General features: G+C 47.6%; 1 protein-coding gene across 3 annotated transcripts in view; it reads left to right on the plus strand.

Annotated features, from left to right (window-relative positions):
* RAB11FIP4 (RAB11 family interacting protein 4) overlaps window positions 1-14,486 on the plus strand; it is a 118,366-nt gene that overhangs the window by 63,598 nt on the left and 40,282 nt on the right. Inside the window, exon 1 of one of the 3 annotated variants that reach the window (XM_083805386.1) lies at window positions 11,580-11,718. The exons of the other annotated variants lie outside the window; for them this stretch is intronic. The gene's annotated coding sequence lies outside the window, so the exon portion shown is untranslated. Of the gene's footprint in view, window positions 1-11,579; window positions 11,719-14,486 lie in introns of those variants that run through there. 3 annotated transcript variants of the gene reach the window in all.

Genomic DNA, 14,486 nt, shown 5'->3' on the forward strand with positions numbered 1-14,486 from the left:
CACCTGTTGTCTAATACATTTCCTTGCCTGTAAAGAAACTGTGAGTAAGATTTCTCAGATTACTGCACCAAAGCAAAACTTTGCTATCAGGAGACATCCTGTGTCGTTTTGTGGTACTCAAATCAAAGCGGAAAGTTTGTATTCAGATACCACAGCACATGCCCTGCCAAGCGTGACCAATGCCCTGCTAGTCTACAAAGAAAAGCTTTAGCAGTGAAATGGTCTGATAACACTGACTCATGCTTCGTGAAGCAAAATTCTAGGGCTGGGGAAAGTCCTCGGTCACTTTCTTTACAACTATTAAAGATGACTGGTTTTTCCCCATGAACAAAATTGTCAGATGTTTCCTGACTTAGAGCCAGGGCATTGCTCGCTGTGCTGCTGAGTGACATGCTTTTCTTCTAGCTTGTAGGTAATCTTTTTAGATCAAAAACCTTTACAGAAAGAAACTTGATTGTATAGTGCCTGTCATATGGGACACTCTCTCTGCTTCTCCCCTGCAAGAACAGGACCACTTAACCTTAGAAGGAAGAGGTGTGAAAGGAAAGAAACCAGCACTCTTCTTAGCATATCAATACTTAAATACCAAACGTTCATATTTAGTTGGACTTAGATACTTGCATTCTGCATAAACTCGTGCTTTTATGTGCAGTGTCTTCTTTCTTATGAAGGAATCTGATATTCGAGGGAGGATGGACTCTCCTGAATCAGCTCCCAGGAGCTCAGACTGTCTAAGGGTGTGCTCCCCTGTCTGCTCTGGGCTGGTCTGTGTTAGCACAGCTTGCACAGGTCTGCTCGGGGAGGCATACCGTTCTTTCCTCAGCTCTGGTAGGCTGGGGCTGCCTTCACACTCATGCCACTTCCACAAGAGCCTGTAGTAACAAGAACCACATGGACCACACGCGTTTCTGTTTCCTATGGTAATTCACCATCTGTAGCTGCTTCTTAGATGACGTGGGGTCCCAGAGCTTCCCCCCTGCTGACAACTCGCTGCCTCACAGGAGCTCTTTTCTGATGGCATCTAAACACTTCCGTATTGAATGTGATTAATAAGAAGGGAGAGGTGAGTGCCAAGGGCATGGATCAGCATGTAAGAGCACTTCAGTATTTTAATTTGACCAGATTATGAAAACAGAATTTGAAAGGTAACTGGAGGCAGTCAACTCTCTTCTGCAGTGGCAGGGGGAAGCTGTGTCGCATCCAGCACAGAGAGGGGCACTCCCATGACCCATTCTCTGCAGGACACGGGGCACTGCAGGCCCCCAGCCGGGCTAGCCCTGCAGCCATTGGGCGCCTTGCTGAAGTATAAAATATAGGCCTGTGAATTCGCTTCATACAGCTTGCTGTGTTTTGGTTTGTTGAGGCAAAATAAAGTATTTCTGTTGAAGAAAAAAAAAGTTATGTGGCCACAGCATGGCCCCCTACTCTGAGCTGGGGTGTATGTGGGGGCCAGGCCTAAGGGCTGGAGCAGCGTGGCACCAGGGCCTCTGCGGGGGCACCTCGCAGCAGGCCCAGCTGTCCAGGCACCCTCACCTAGCACAGACAGGGCAGGAACAGCGTACGCTGCTGCCAGTGCTCAGCCCTCAGCACTCTGGGTTGGTGCTGTAAGGGCTTGTCAGAGCGCTGGAAGAAACAGGAACTGGAGTGAGGGCAGAGTCCTTCCCCAGTTCTGTGCAGAACTGTGAGACATGGGTTTAGAAGCTAGATGTCCGTGGCTGATGTCTTACTAAAGCCAGCGGAGAGCTCCTGGCAGTGTACTGCAAGGTGTGGGTTTGCTCCTGTCTGTGCATGGTGCTTACAAGCAGGTAAGCAGAGCAGCAATCTATGGCACTGTGGTATCAGTGCTTTCACAGGACACTGGGCCAATATTCCCCGAGTATAGGCAGCTTTGTTCCTTCAGCTGTTTTAAATCTCCCACTTCTTTTCATGTTGCAAACTGCTGGGACTGGAGTAGTGGCTGTGCCCTACAGAAGAGGTCCTGCCTGGGGCAGTGGCAATTCCACCCCTTCGCATGGGTGTTTTCTGTCCACAGTGCTTGTCTGCTGCTGGCGGAAAATATTCTTTTGCTTCCTTTCCTCCTAATACTGTATATTCAGAAGTGTCTGGGCGGTACCAGAGCCATTGACAATAATGCTGATTACTTCACATCAGTATTTAATTAGGATGAAAGACAGGGGATGAGCAATGGGAGATTTTACACTTGGAAAAGAGATTGATTTACAGAACAATCAGCCTGTGGGCTCAGGCAGGCTTTGCTTTAAAAAAGCGAGAAAAGTATTCTTGTCACTTTTTGGTTGATCTAAATCAAGGAGCTTGTGCAAAAATCTTCTTCCCTGCCTATGATTGCAGAGACCTAACAATGGGGCAAAAATTGATCCTCTGTTAAATTTTGAGCAGTGCCTTGAGGAAGGAGGTGGGGAGCCTCGATGTCTGTACTGAAAGGCCTTTCCTGGGCTGCGCCCTGTCAGTCACAGAGGACTGCCCCTGCTGTAGCAATGCTTTTCTGCTCTTTGACAGTGTAGAACTGCCTGGGAATTAAAACAGGTTATTTGAAAGGCGTCTGTGAGATGTAAGTACATGCTGCGTTCCCTCATTGCTTGTACAGATGTGGAATCACCCAGGTGCAGTAGGAAGTCTGTCATGGCACCTTGGGAAGGCCTCAGTAGCAATACTGTCCTCACAGCTTCGCCCGCACTCCTCAGCTTCATTGCACAGTTGCACGTTTCTCCTATAGCCGTGAGTTTTCCCTGCAGCTTTCTGACAAAAGTTATGCAAAGTGAAGGCGTCACCTTGCCTTTTCCAGCAGCTCCGCACCCGCTGTTCCCTGCTCGGGGCCCAGCACCAGCCGGTCTCACCTCATCCTGCCCGGCAGCTGCCAGGCTGCCAACAGCCCGTGTGTGGCGGCTGGCCCCCGGCACCTGAGGTGAGATGGCTTCCAGATCTTCCTCGCAGTTCAGCTGAACTGGAGGTTATGTTTTCCCTGGTATGTCTGTGCTTGTCAAGGAGGCTTCTCAATGATTGTCCTTACACTCTCATCCGTGAAGGGACTCTGAGAGAAATGAAATGCTGTTTTCTGTGGCTCTCTGAGCCTGCCACATCACTTGTTGGTCAGGAGTCCCAGTAGGGAGCTCTGGGTTCAGCTCAGCAATAGCTGAGGATAAAACTATTAGTTCTGGCTATTTGGATGGCAAGCTGGCTGGCAGAGCGTGCTCCCCTGCCTCTGAGTGCCAGCTGTGCCAAGCAGAACAGCCCCCTCCTCTTGTTCCTGCTGCACAGCCCCTGGGAGCTGTCTGAGTATTAACACGTTGTGTCCCACAGCCTGAGAACAGCGGGCACATTCCTCAGCGAACAATTCCAAAAGGCCTTGATGGCTAAATACTTGTCCTCCTGCCTGGCTTTTAAGAAATGAAGTGAAACTTAATGGGAGTTCTGTGAAGTTTGATAGCCCTTCCACTCCGCTGCCATCATTCATGGTGGGCGTCCAAGCTTCCAGCCTAATGGGCATTTGTAAGAAGGCATCAACTCAGAAAAAGTGTCAACAGCACCACAGGTCAGACCAGGACATATTATTATGCACCTTTGAAAACATAGCCAGGCTTCACATCTCAGCCCAGCATGCAGCAATCATTAGTCACCCTGCATAATCCTCTTGACCTATTTCTTTTTTTTTCCTTTCAGAGTGGTCACATTTGAAAATACTGTCTAGAGCCAGTTGGGCTCACACAAAATCGTTAATTGGGAGCTGTCTAGCTGAGGGGTAACACAGGGGCAAAGTTCACTACAGCGTGCTCAGCACCCAGGCTGCAATGCTGAGTCTTCCAAGGGAGGTGGCGGCTGGGAGGCCTCGTGTCACCAGCATGCACAGGGACTTCACTCCTGTCCCTTTCAATGGTGTCGGGCACCTGAGCGCTTGGGTTCATCTGGAATTGAGGGGTTGACCGGATCTGGCCCAGCAGAAGGGTATGAATGTGAAGCTCTAATGGTATTTACATGCAGGAGGAGGAAAACACTAACTGGAATAACGGGGTGGCCAGCGAGGGACCACCTGCACACCTCCGTCCTGGAGAGCTGGGCCAGCATGGCATTTGTCACCGGGTGATTTTTAAAGGGGCTGCCACCCTGATGCTTTTCCCCTTAAGGCTGGTGCAGGAGACACACAAGGCGGCATCATTGACAGCTCTATGCACTGAGGATCGTTCAGTTTCCATCATCTTACAGGAGGTCTCGCTTGTCCTGGCGGGGCAGGTACAGGGTGGCCATACACACGTGGCAAGATGTGGAAATGAGCTGCAGGCTTGGTACAGAGACTTGTTACTTCTGAGACATTTATTCTGCACGCCATATATCTGTTAAATTCCTGGAGGAGGCAGCCACAGATATGTAGATGAAAGAATTAGCATAAAAACTATCTACAATACTTATTCCATTATTATACTATCAAAGTACTTCACAGACTCTAATGAATTCATCTCATAGCTTCTCTGGGAGCTAGGAAATTGTTATTCAGCAGAAGATAAATTGAGCTATCCACTGATAAGGCCCAGGTCAGAGGTGGCAGAATCGGGCTGGTCTGCAGAAGAGCTAGGTGACTGTGTACCACTGGGGTCATCGGAGATGCCTGTCAGCGAGTGGGGACCTGTACCCTTGTCTCACCCGGTGCCTTGTCTGCTGGCACAGCTTCTATATCTGAGCACGTATAAAACTCAGCAGTACTTTGTGCACGTAGGTGGAATTTGTTACTAAATTTCATGCGCTGATCATTTTCCAGAATGCTTTTTCTTGTTCCCCTGTTCTGCAGAGCCTGCCTGGGTGAAAGGCAGAGTGCAAAGCAGGGCTGCCCTGCCTCGACCGTGGAAAGATCAAAGCTCTGATGCTAATGGTGCTGAAGGCAAATTAATTTCTTGCTCACCTGCGCTAGTTTATGAAGCTACCAGCCTAGCAAGATTTGTAGGTGTCAAATCTACTTCTAGTTTATAAAAGCAGCCAAGGGGACCATTATAGGTTTGCTGCACCCTTGTACAAACAGGCGTTCAACTAATTAGGTCAGGCTGTGTTCTGTTAGAAGGAGCTGTGTTGTAAATCTCGCCTCTCCCTACCATGTCAGTCTTCCTGCCTTTTACTGGAGTTTCAGGGGCCCTCAGAGGTACCTGTGCTGTTATCTTCCAGTCCCTGTAGGCATCTATAAAATTTTGCAAGGCTTGATTTGGTCTGACAAAGTGTGGCATTTACATTGCAATACGCAGGCAGCCAGAAGTTGCTTGTCTCCCACTGTAAGGTCGCGGTCAAAAGTGGTTTGGTATATTTGAGGGATGGTGCAGGTAGGATCCTGTTTGGTTCTTGCTGTTTGTGAAGCTGTTTCCTTGTCTGTTTTTGACCTGTCATCACAGGACTGGACTGTGTCAGTCTGCCGTGCATATTTCTAGTCTCATTAGACCCCTGGGTACTGAGTACTGCTGTCTGTGCTCTTTTGCTGTTCCTTTCTGTAGGGATTTAGGGCAGAAGGGCTTTATGCTGCTGTCATCATCTTGTAAGGAGCAAAGAAGAAATGCAGTGTATTCCCTAGATGCCAGGATAATCGTATCTTGACAGAATACTAATTAATCATCTCGTAATCAGGCAATTATTTCCCATGTAGCTGTCTAATTACCATTTAGTAGCCTAGACTTCAGCCTGCAAATAGCTAATATTTTCAAGTGAGGGTTTCAAGGAGAGGAACACAGTGGGCCACAACTCTTGGTGTAACTCCTCTGTCTTTCTTGAATTACTCCTGGGATCAATTTGGTCTGCCAGTTCTTTTAGTCTACTGAAGCACACAGCAGCCCTAATAATTGCTGTGTTGGCAACAGGCAAAGAGTACAACCAACTCCATTGCTCAGTGTAATGGACTTAGCTGCTTTACTACAGCTGTTAACATGCTCATAAGTACACCCATATGTTGGCTCCCTAGGAGCTCTTACTAACCTAGCAGATTATAAGCTAACAAGCTTGAGTCACACTTTTGGAATCAATATACAAAATGCTCTTAAAAGGCAAGGTTATGTATTACAGCATGCTGAGTCTCTCCATGGTAGAGGAGAGATTTACTTGTAAACCAGGTAAGACTGCACAGATAAAAATTACAATCTTTGGTCAAAGGTTTCTTAACATTCATACCTTGAGTGTGTTTTCACCTCTCCCTCCAGCTAATTTACTCCTATTTTAGTTAGGTTTCCCAATGTCTGTGGTGTATGTGTGCATTGCATGTATGTATGAGTCCCATTCTCATGCCTCAAAAAATTTAGAGTTGTTAGAAAATGTTAACCACATTTGGAAGAGAGGCAAGAACCTCAACAATATTAAACTTTTATGGTTCATAACAATAGGGTTTTGTATGGGTATAGTTAAAGCAAGACAAGCCTTAATTTATGTGATTTTACCAGTGTAAAAATGATTTAATACAGTGACACTATTCCCATATGTGAAAGAAGTCACTGTAGACTGATACGAGGCGCTTTCCTGCTTGTGGAGCTGCCTCTTGTGCTGGTAATGTTATGTGGTTATGTGTGATTTGGGTTGCTGTTAACCATGTCCCACAACGTCTGTGTCAAAGTTGTAAAACTAATCCTGAAGATATCAGAGTTCAGCTCAGAAGGACACGTACACCTACCATGATGCTGGCCATGGACACGGTGATGGGTTATTTAACATCTCCCTTTTATAAAGCTGGGAGCACTGCGTGACCCTAACAAAGAGGTAACTTCATGTCTCGGTGTCAGGTTTACCCCAGACGAATTGCAGCAATTTTCTCATGCTTTACAGCGCTCTGTTGTACCCAGCTGCCTCTGTATGCGTTCGCTGCATGTGTGTGCCTTCAGCTTCGCTATCTGTTCGTGTGTCCAGACCATCAGACCTTTGCCCAACCAGCCTCACAATGGCTTTGCAAACACTCTGAGGACCTGGAGTGTGTTTGTTTTTCCTTGGTTTGTTTTCTTTCCGCTACCTATCTTCGTGGCGATAAAGACTGCTGCTATTGACCTCAGTCAGAAGTGCTGCGATGGGCTTCGCTGTGCACAGAAGGGATGAGGTGCTGAGCCCTGCTCTCAGCAGCCGACCTCGTGGCGCTTCTTGCCAGAGGAGCCAGGGGAGGGGAGGCCACGTAAATTGCAGGGACTCTCCAAGAATTAAGTGCTGAAAGAAAAGCAGCTAAAAATAGTCTCTCAGGCTAAATGTGAATCATCTGGAGAGGAATCAGCAGTAAGTTCTGCATGAAAACTGTGGAAGGAGGAAGCCATGTTTTCGGAAGCAGTCCTGCAGGCTGGCAGCAAATGAAGTCTGCCTGTGGAAAACTGCCACCTCCAACAGGCGCTGCTGGGGAGGCTTCATGTCCTTCCCTCTATCTGCCTTCTCCAGTTTTGGCTGGGACTCAAGTCAATCTCATTCTTACTGGTGCAGTTTTCAGTTAGGTCTCTCTCAGGATGTTTTTTTTTCCCCAGATTTTGGTCATGTTTCGAGAGCTGGAGCTCCAGAAAGTGGAATCGGGCTTTGTAAGAAGAGCTAGTCCACGTGATTTCCCTCTTCCTCCCCGTGGTCCAGACAGTTCCCAGGTTCCAGAAACATGGCAAGATAATGAAACCTTTTACAAAACAGTGTTTTTCCTTTGCACTCCTTCTCCCAATGCAAATGCTTAACCCCTCTGTCTTCCCCCTGCCATTCATTCTCTTCCCTCTTTGCCAGCTCTAATCTGCTGCTGGGGGTTACCAGAGCTATTTCCAATGCAACGTGTTTAATCCGAAACTGAAAAGTCTTTGTGAGCTGAGGCTGCAGTGTCATGCAGTGAATATCTTAGATTCAGAAGGGGATCAAGGTGGCTTCTTGGTTACCAGTAGTTAACACAATCCATTGTGTTTTATTTAATTGCCTTTTATATGTGTCTTTGTATCTCCTGCTAGGGAGAAGTGAGATCTGGAAGTGAGATAGCTTATAAATAGCTGTCGTTTTGCTGCAGCACCGAGGGAAACTTCAGCTGTAGCGCATCTATAGTCCTTTCTGACAGGCATTGAGGAGGCAGACTGAAGCCTTTCTGCCATACAATGCTGGGCTACAAAAGCAGCATTAGGCCAGCAGCCCCTGCTAGGCGGGAGTAGCTGAGCGCAGATGCATCCCGAGGCAGCGGGAGCACCGCTGACTTCGCGCAGCAGCGTGCATCATGCGAAGTAACGGGAGGAGCTCAGTCCTGCTGCTGGGCCGGAGCAGTGTGCAGGTACTGCCCCGGCACACGGCCAGGGCAGAAAGCCCAGCCCTTCGGTCCCCATCCCACGTCGCTTCTGTCCAGCTGCAGCAGCTTGGCATCATTTGTCTCTTTCCTTTCTTGGGATGGCATTTCTCGCTGAGACGCTGGACGGAGTGCCAACTCCAATGGCAGGCCACATTTCAGCAAAGCTGTTTTCTGTCAGAGTTGAAATGACCCAAAATTACAGGTTTTGACAGCATTTTGGCTTAGGCAGAAGGGAATTATGCCTAAATTTCTGAGCATCTCATTTTGACATCTTTCTGTGGAGTGTTTTGGTTTCATTTTTACTGGGTTTTTAACAAATTTGTTTAATTGTATAAACATTTAATAATATTAATAACACTTAATCATATAAACATTTTAAGAAACTGACCCCAATTAAAAAAAATGGTGAGAATTTTCACATTTTCTTTTAATTCTTTTTAGGGTATCTGGATTTATCTTCCATAATTCCTGTTTTCAGCCTGAGGCTGGTGAAAGACAGGGCAGCTATCCAGTAAAGCAATCTAGGAATATAGCAGGAACTATATTTCATCAGAATTTTTTCTTTTCCATTCAGAAGAAGAATGGCTAATGCGTGGTGCTTTTCCACTAGCTGTTAATAATGCATTTAGTTTATCCTGACGTGTTTAGAAGAATGCGACAAGAGCCCCAAGACATATTCTAACAAAGAAACATATCACTTGGCATTTTTACAGCGAACTAAGGCTTTTCTGGGTTACACATGTCAAAGCTAAGAAGTGGGTGTAACTTCCATTACCCACCAGAGAGGAAGCAGAAGGAAACAGTCTGATAAAATCGTAGTGTTTCGTTAGGCAAACTTTCCCATGTAAGGCTAAAATATTGCAGCCTGCTGAACTTCTTCCAGCCTTCAGGCCTGTTTTTTAAAAAACTTCAAGTGTGAACAGATAAGGAGTTAATTTACCTTCTCAGATTTAGACCTTTTGAAAGATGCATGGAAATTGTGAGTGCAAGAGATACATTTTTAATCATGCTGGGCTTATTTAATTGTAATCTTTGTCTGTCTCTGCTGTGGAGCATGGAGCCCTTCCCGCTCCTGGTTTGCACTGCGCAGCCCAGGCACATCCTAACTCTGCAGGAGAGCTGGCTTCATCTCTTGCTCTGCAGCCCCTGGATCTCAGGAGAAGGACCCTGAGCTGCAGCAGGCTCCATCGCTGCTCCTGGGCTGTGCTGCAGGGATGCTCCTGCGCCAGCCTTGCTGCAGAGCTGGGCAGCCCCGTCCTCTGTGCTGAGCCTGCAGGAGCAGCGATGCGTCCTAAGAGCACGACCTGTCTCAGGTGTCTCACTCCCAGGTGCACTGATGACTAGTGTTCTTAACGCTCTCTTTTGGGGAGAGCTGTTCATGCTTAATCTCTTTTGGGCTGGATGATGAAGCTGGTTCAAGGCTGCCTGCTCCAGGACTCATCAGCACTACAAAAGCAGAGCTGGGAACAGACAGAAGAGTTCATTCTTCTCCTTACAAATGTGTCTCTGGGAGTATAAAGAAGAGCAAAAACCAATATGCAAAGCCACGGTTATCTTTCCTTGCTACTTCCTTGACCTTACTGCCTCCTTTTGCTTCCCACCTTCCTTTACACCACTCTTGTTTGAAATCAGGAACTGAGGCCCTGCTGGGAAGATATATTTAACTGATTTACTTTAGCCACATTACACATGATGCACACATGGTTTGGTATGAGGAGTTCATTTTAAATTACTTACAGGCACATAATGGTAACTCTGGGAGGAAAGAAGGAGATTAAAGTGTATCCTTGCTGAAAACTCTAATCTTTGAAATGTTTGACCTTTCCCCCTTTGAGCAGTCCTCATAAACAAAATTAAAGGTCCATAAATTTCCATTGTTGCAGAGATCTGAATCTTAGAAGTACCAGAGCTAAAATAAACAGGGTTCAGTTATTCTTCGTGTAATGTCATTTGGGCCAGCTCTAGATAAAATAGTTGCAAAAATGACTGTGCCAAGGCACAGTCTGATATGCCCCTATCATGCCTAAATTTAGACATCTTACGGGATTCAATGTGATTTTGTTTCAGTTTGACGATAAACTTCAGCTATGTTATGATTAACTAATAGAAAATGGCAGGAAATGTTTTTTTTTCTGTCTCGTTAAAGACTGAAAGATGTTGAAAAACATTGCCTACCCTAACTCAAGAGAAGAATTCATTCTCAGAAGTGTTTGTGATCCTTAGGAAAAAAAATAAATAATTTGTCAAATCAGTCAAAATGCTAATGTTAAAACACTTTGATCTGACTTCCATAATATAAGCATTTTTATTACAATCAATTTACCTGTAGATACAAAAATTAATGTTGAATGAGAAAGCTGGATTGTATTCAAGATCAGCTGTTACATAGGAACAGTGGAGAAGGGGATCTTTAAATGCCTGCTCATTTATTCTGGTTTTGCCCAGGCTTCCATGATCTCGTGAATCTTTTCCATCTTACAGCCACTAAGATAAAGAATACCCTTTGCCACAATCAACATTTTCTGAATGGAACAACAAATTCAAAGGGGTAGGAGCCTAAATGAGTGCTATTTTACTGGTTTGGGAGGTAGCAGAGAGGTAGTATTTTTCTAGAGAGGAAGTTTGACTTCTGCTGGGCTTCAGACTTTCTGCCGTGCTGTCTTCCTTTCTTCTGGCTATTTCTTGCTCTCTGCAGCTTTGTACATCTCTTGTTTTGGACTGCAAGATCTGTGGGATAGATAGAGCCCGTGAATGTGTATGTCGTCTGGCACTGTGCGACCTGACTGTCTAGAATCTGTTGCCGTAACGCAAAAGATTATTCACATGCATTACTGCAGCCGCAGATTTTATGAATTCCCTGTTTCCAGGAATTGTGCGGCTGCAGGTCGTGAGATTTTGGTATAGCAGAGCCTTATAGTTGTACAGAAATATCTGGTTCCACTGAACAGTTTGGCATCAAACCTGAAGGCAAACCTCAGTCCTGAAACCTCAGTCCTGCCATCGTTTCTGTGATCTCTTCTGAGCAGCTAAAAGCGGGAGAGGGTGAGGCAGAAAATAATTTTGTTTCAAAATAAGTCTAAAGTAAATAGCTAGTTCCAATTCCAGATAGAAATTGCTTTGTTAAATTAGCAATATTTCGGACTGGTGGAAGCACTGCATGGAAGTTCAGCATTACCTGGATCGAAGGCAGCGATGCTGCTCCCGGCTGTGTGCTGCCCGCGGCTGCGCTGGATGCTCCTGCTGAGAGGAGGATTTGATTAGGAATGCCTTAGCCAGGGCAGATCTGGAGGCTTTGGAATCTGCCCCAGGTTTCTTGGCAACGACACACAGTTGAGAGCCCTCACCAGCACAGACACAGAGCGTGTCCCAGGTCTGCCTTCACATCCCACTTGGGAGAAACTTAGCTGCTACGGGGCAGACTCAGACCCTGGAGTTTCCTGTAGTGACTTCCACAGCCGTTCTCAGTAAGTAGAACTTTTAATTAAGAAACGATGAATGTTTTTCCCCCAGAAGTTGTCTTTTGTTAAGTGTGTTGTAGATAAGGGAGGTAAATCAAGCTAAAAGACAAAGTTAAAATATACACAAGTCTGCTTTCAGTTAGTATGAACCTGCCCCAATGAGCCATTAACTGAGTGGTGTGAGACTGCAGGAGACGGGTCTTAGAAAACCAGGCAGAGTGGGAAAGCAGAGCCTGACCCTTCTCCCTTTGTCAGCTTTTTCTTTTCAGGAGGGAGCTAGTTGTATTGTGTGCGCCGGCTACCTACAGCAAAGCTGTCTGCACGAGAGGGAAGCTGGGACAGGCTCCCTGGCGTCTTGCATGCCTTTTGGGGACTGCGCATCCCTTCTTGCGCTGCTGATGCAACAGGGGAGCCTGGCACTGCAGCGGGCAGCGAGCTGTTTCTGTTCCTTTTGCACTGAAATCGTAGTAAAGCGGTGTCGTTTTGAAGATGAGAGTTTTTAGCTGGGCCAGGCTTTATTTCCTGACATTTCTTATTGATGTCTGATTTCTGATGCAGAACTAGAACGTGCAGTGGCTCTTGTTCCTTCTGAACTTCTCCGCTTTCTGAAGTATTTGTGCTTGCTTTTAATGGAGCAAAAAGTGAGTGCAGAAATACCGGCCCTGCAGAGGTTACCGTAACCCAGTGGAAAGGTCGCTATTGTGACTGTACTTGTGATTTAGTCACCTAACTTGTTCTGACCTCAGGGAAAAAGCTGATCTTCCTGCGCACCACAGCTGCCGCTGTTGAAGAGGGCTCACAGCCTTCTCTTGCGGCATGCGTCGTGCCTGCGTGGGTGGGCGCGTGAGCAGGCACGGCTGCTCCGAGCACCCTCTTCCAGTGCCTCTGAGTCACACAGCACTCGCTGCAGGTATGCCTGCGCTCCTGCTTTAAACAGCCGAGACGTGCACAGCCTGTGGCTCATGCCGTGAAGAAGCATGCTCGTAGGAAGTGAGCTAGCCGAGGCACTCGCAAGCACAGCGGAGGGCTGGGCTGGCTGCGCTCCCTGCAGGAGCTGACGGCGGTCCTCTAAAGAAGGGCTGGGGCAGTGCCGTGGCTTCCTCATCTGCAGTTCTTTCACAGCTCGGTTGCCTAAAACTACCCACTCGGAAGGCAGCTTGCAGCACTGCAGAGAGCCTGTGCGGCTTCCGTGCAGGGAATGAGTCATGAGCTGCCTGAATGAAGCTGAGCGTACCCGCGAGGGCAGGGCCGCACCGTGCCACCCATCCTGAGACGGCAGCGCTCCTCGGCAGCCCCTTTTGTGGGAGATTAGTCACAGAATACAGGGAATGAAGTATTCAGCCCTGCTCCTCTGGGAATATTGAGCGCTGTAGTGGGAGGAAGAGAAGTCGGGACTCGATTTATTGGTGCCGTTTGATTGAGCAATCATACCCGTGCTTTTAGTGGAGAGGAATGTGAGATTAAAGAAACTTGGTTCAAAGGCTCCACACATCTGTGGTAACAGCTGACGGCTGGGCCAGATCCTTGCAGTTTTGGTTCCTTGTTTGAATGACCGTGTTTTTCGGGGGCTGCCGTACTTGAGTGGCAGCCCCTGAGGCTGCTGCACCTCCTCAGCTCTCCTGCTGTCTCCAAAGGCGAACAGCAGGAAGCCGGCTGCGGCTCAGCCTGTAACCCTGCTGGCTGAAAAGTGATGAGGATTTGGCCAGCCCAGCTCTTCTCCACTCCCAGTATCCGCTGGGAGATACCAGACCTAAATCTCACCATTTAAATTGCTGAAGTCAGTGGTGCTGGGCCAGGATATCCTAGCTAAGAGCCTGGCCTGTCATTTTTACAGAACATGTAAAAATGGGCAAGTGAGAGGTGTTCTTTAATCCTTTGTGTAGAGGGTGCTTCATGTGGAGCATGGGGAGCTCCCTTTGCATGGCGTGGTATTGATTCGGTGCTTTGGGTTTCCAGGGCCTCCTGCCTTGGGCAGACAGGGTGCCCGAGCACCCCATGGCGATGTCCATGCGGCTGTTCCCGATGACTCTCTCTGCCTCCCGTGCTGAGCTCGAGAGTATCACGCTGCTGGTTCGGTGTGGCTGGGCCTGCTGGCACAGGGACCACAGGGACCCGTCCCCCACATAGCCCAGGCACAGGAGCCACACTCCACCAGCTGCCTCCGAACTGCTTCGGCGTGAGCGATGCTGAATCCTTCTGGGGAAGGTGCAGATTAAGTCGCATCCTTATCCTGTCTTGCCACAAGTCGCTGCAATACTTGTTTCCTCCAAGGCTGCTTAGGGATTCTAACCCATTTTTCCCCCTTAAAGTTTTATATTATTGTGTATATTATTTATATTATTGTGTATAAATATTAGTGACAGAAACCGGTGCGGCTATGCCTCATTCACTGCAGATCTCCACAAGCTGATGGTGCCTGCCCATTTACCTCATTCATCTCTGCGTAACGCACTCCGTGAGGAAACTGTCCGCATGCACAGAGCAAAACCCCTCTCATCTGCGCCTCCCCCGTGCCTCACCGAGTGCTCGTGCTGGTTAAATAAATGTCAGCCTTGGTCAGCTCTCGCTTGGGCTGGTCGGCCGAGTATTTAGGCCTGGCTCTTTCTCCTCCCCTTGGTGTCCCCCTCCTGTCGTTCTGTTCCTCGCTCTGTTCTCCAGTAACAGTACCACCTAATTAGGTCATGGGTTGTTTCAGACTCAAAACCTTTCAGAAGGTTTTCCAGTGGCTGTGGGTTTTGTTACTCAGAGCCACTTGTTCTGCTTGCCTAGCTCTC

The sequence above is a fragment of the Anser anser genome (assembly GCF_964211835.1).
Source record: "Anser anser genome assembly, chromosome: 19".
In the NCBI taxonomy this organism is placed as follows: Eukaryota; Metazoa; Chordata; class Aves; order Anseriformes; family Anatidae; genus Anser; species Anser anser.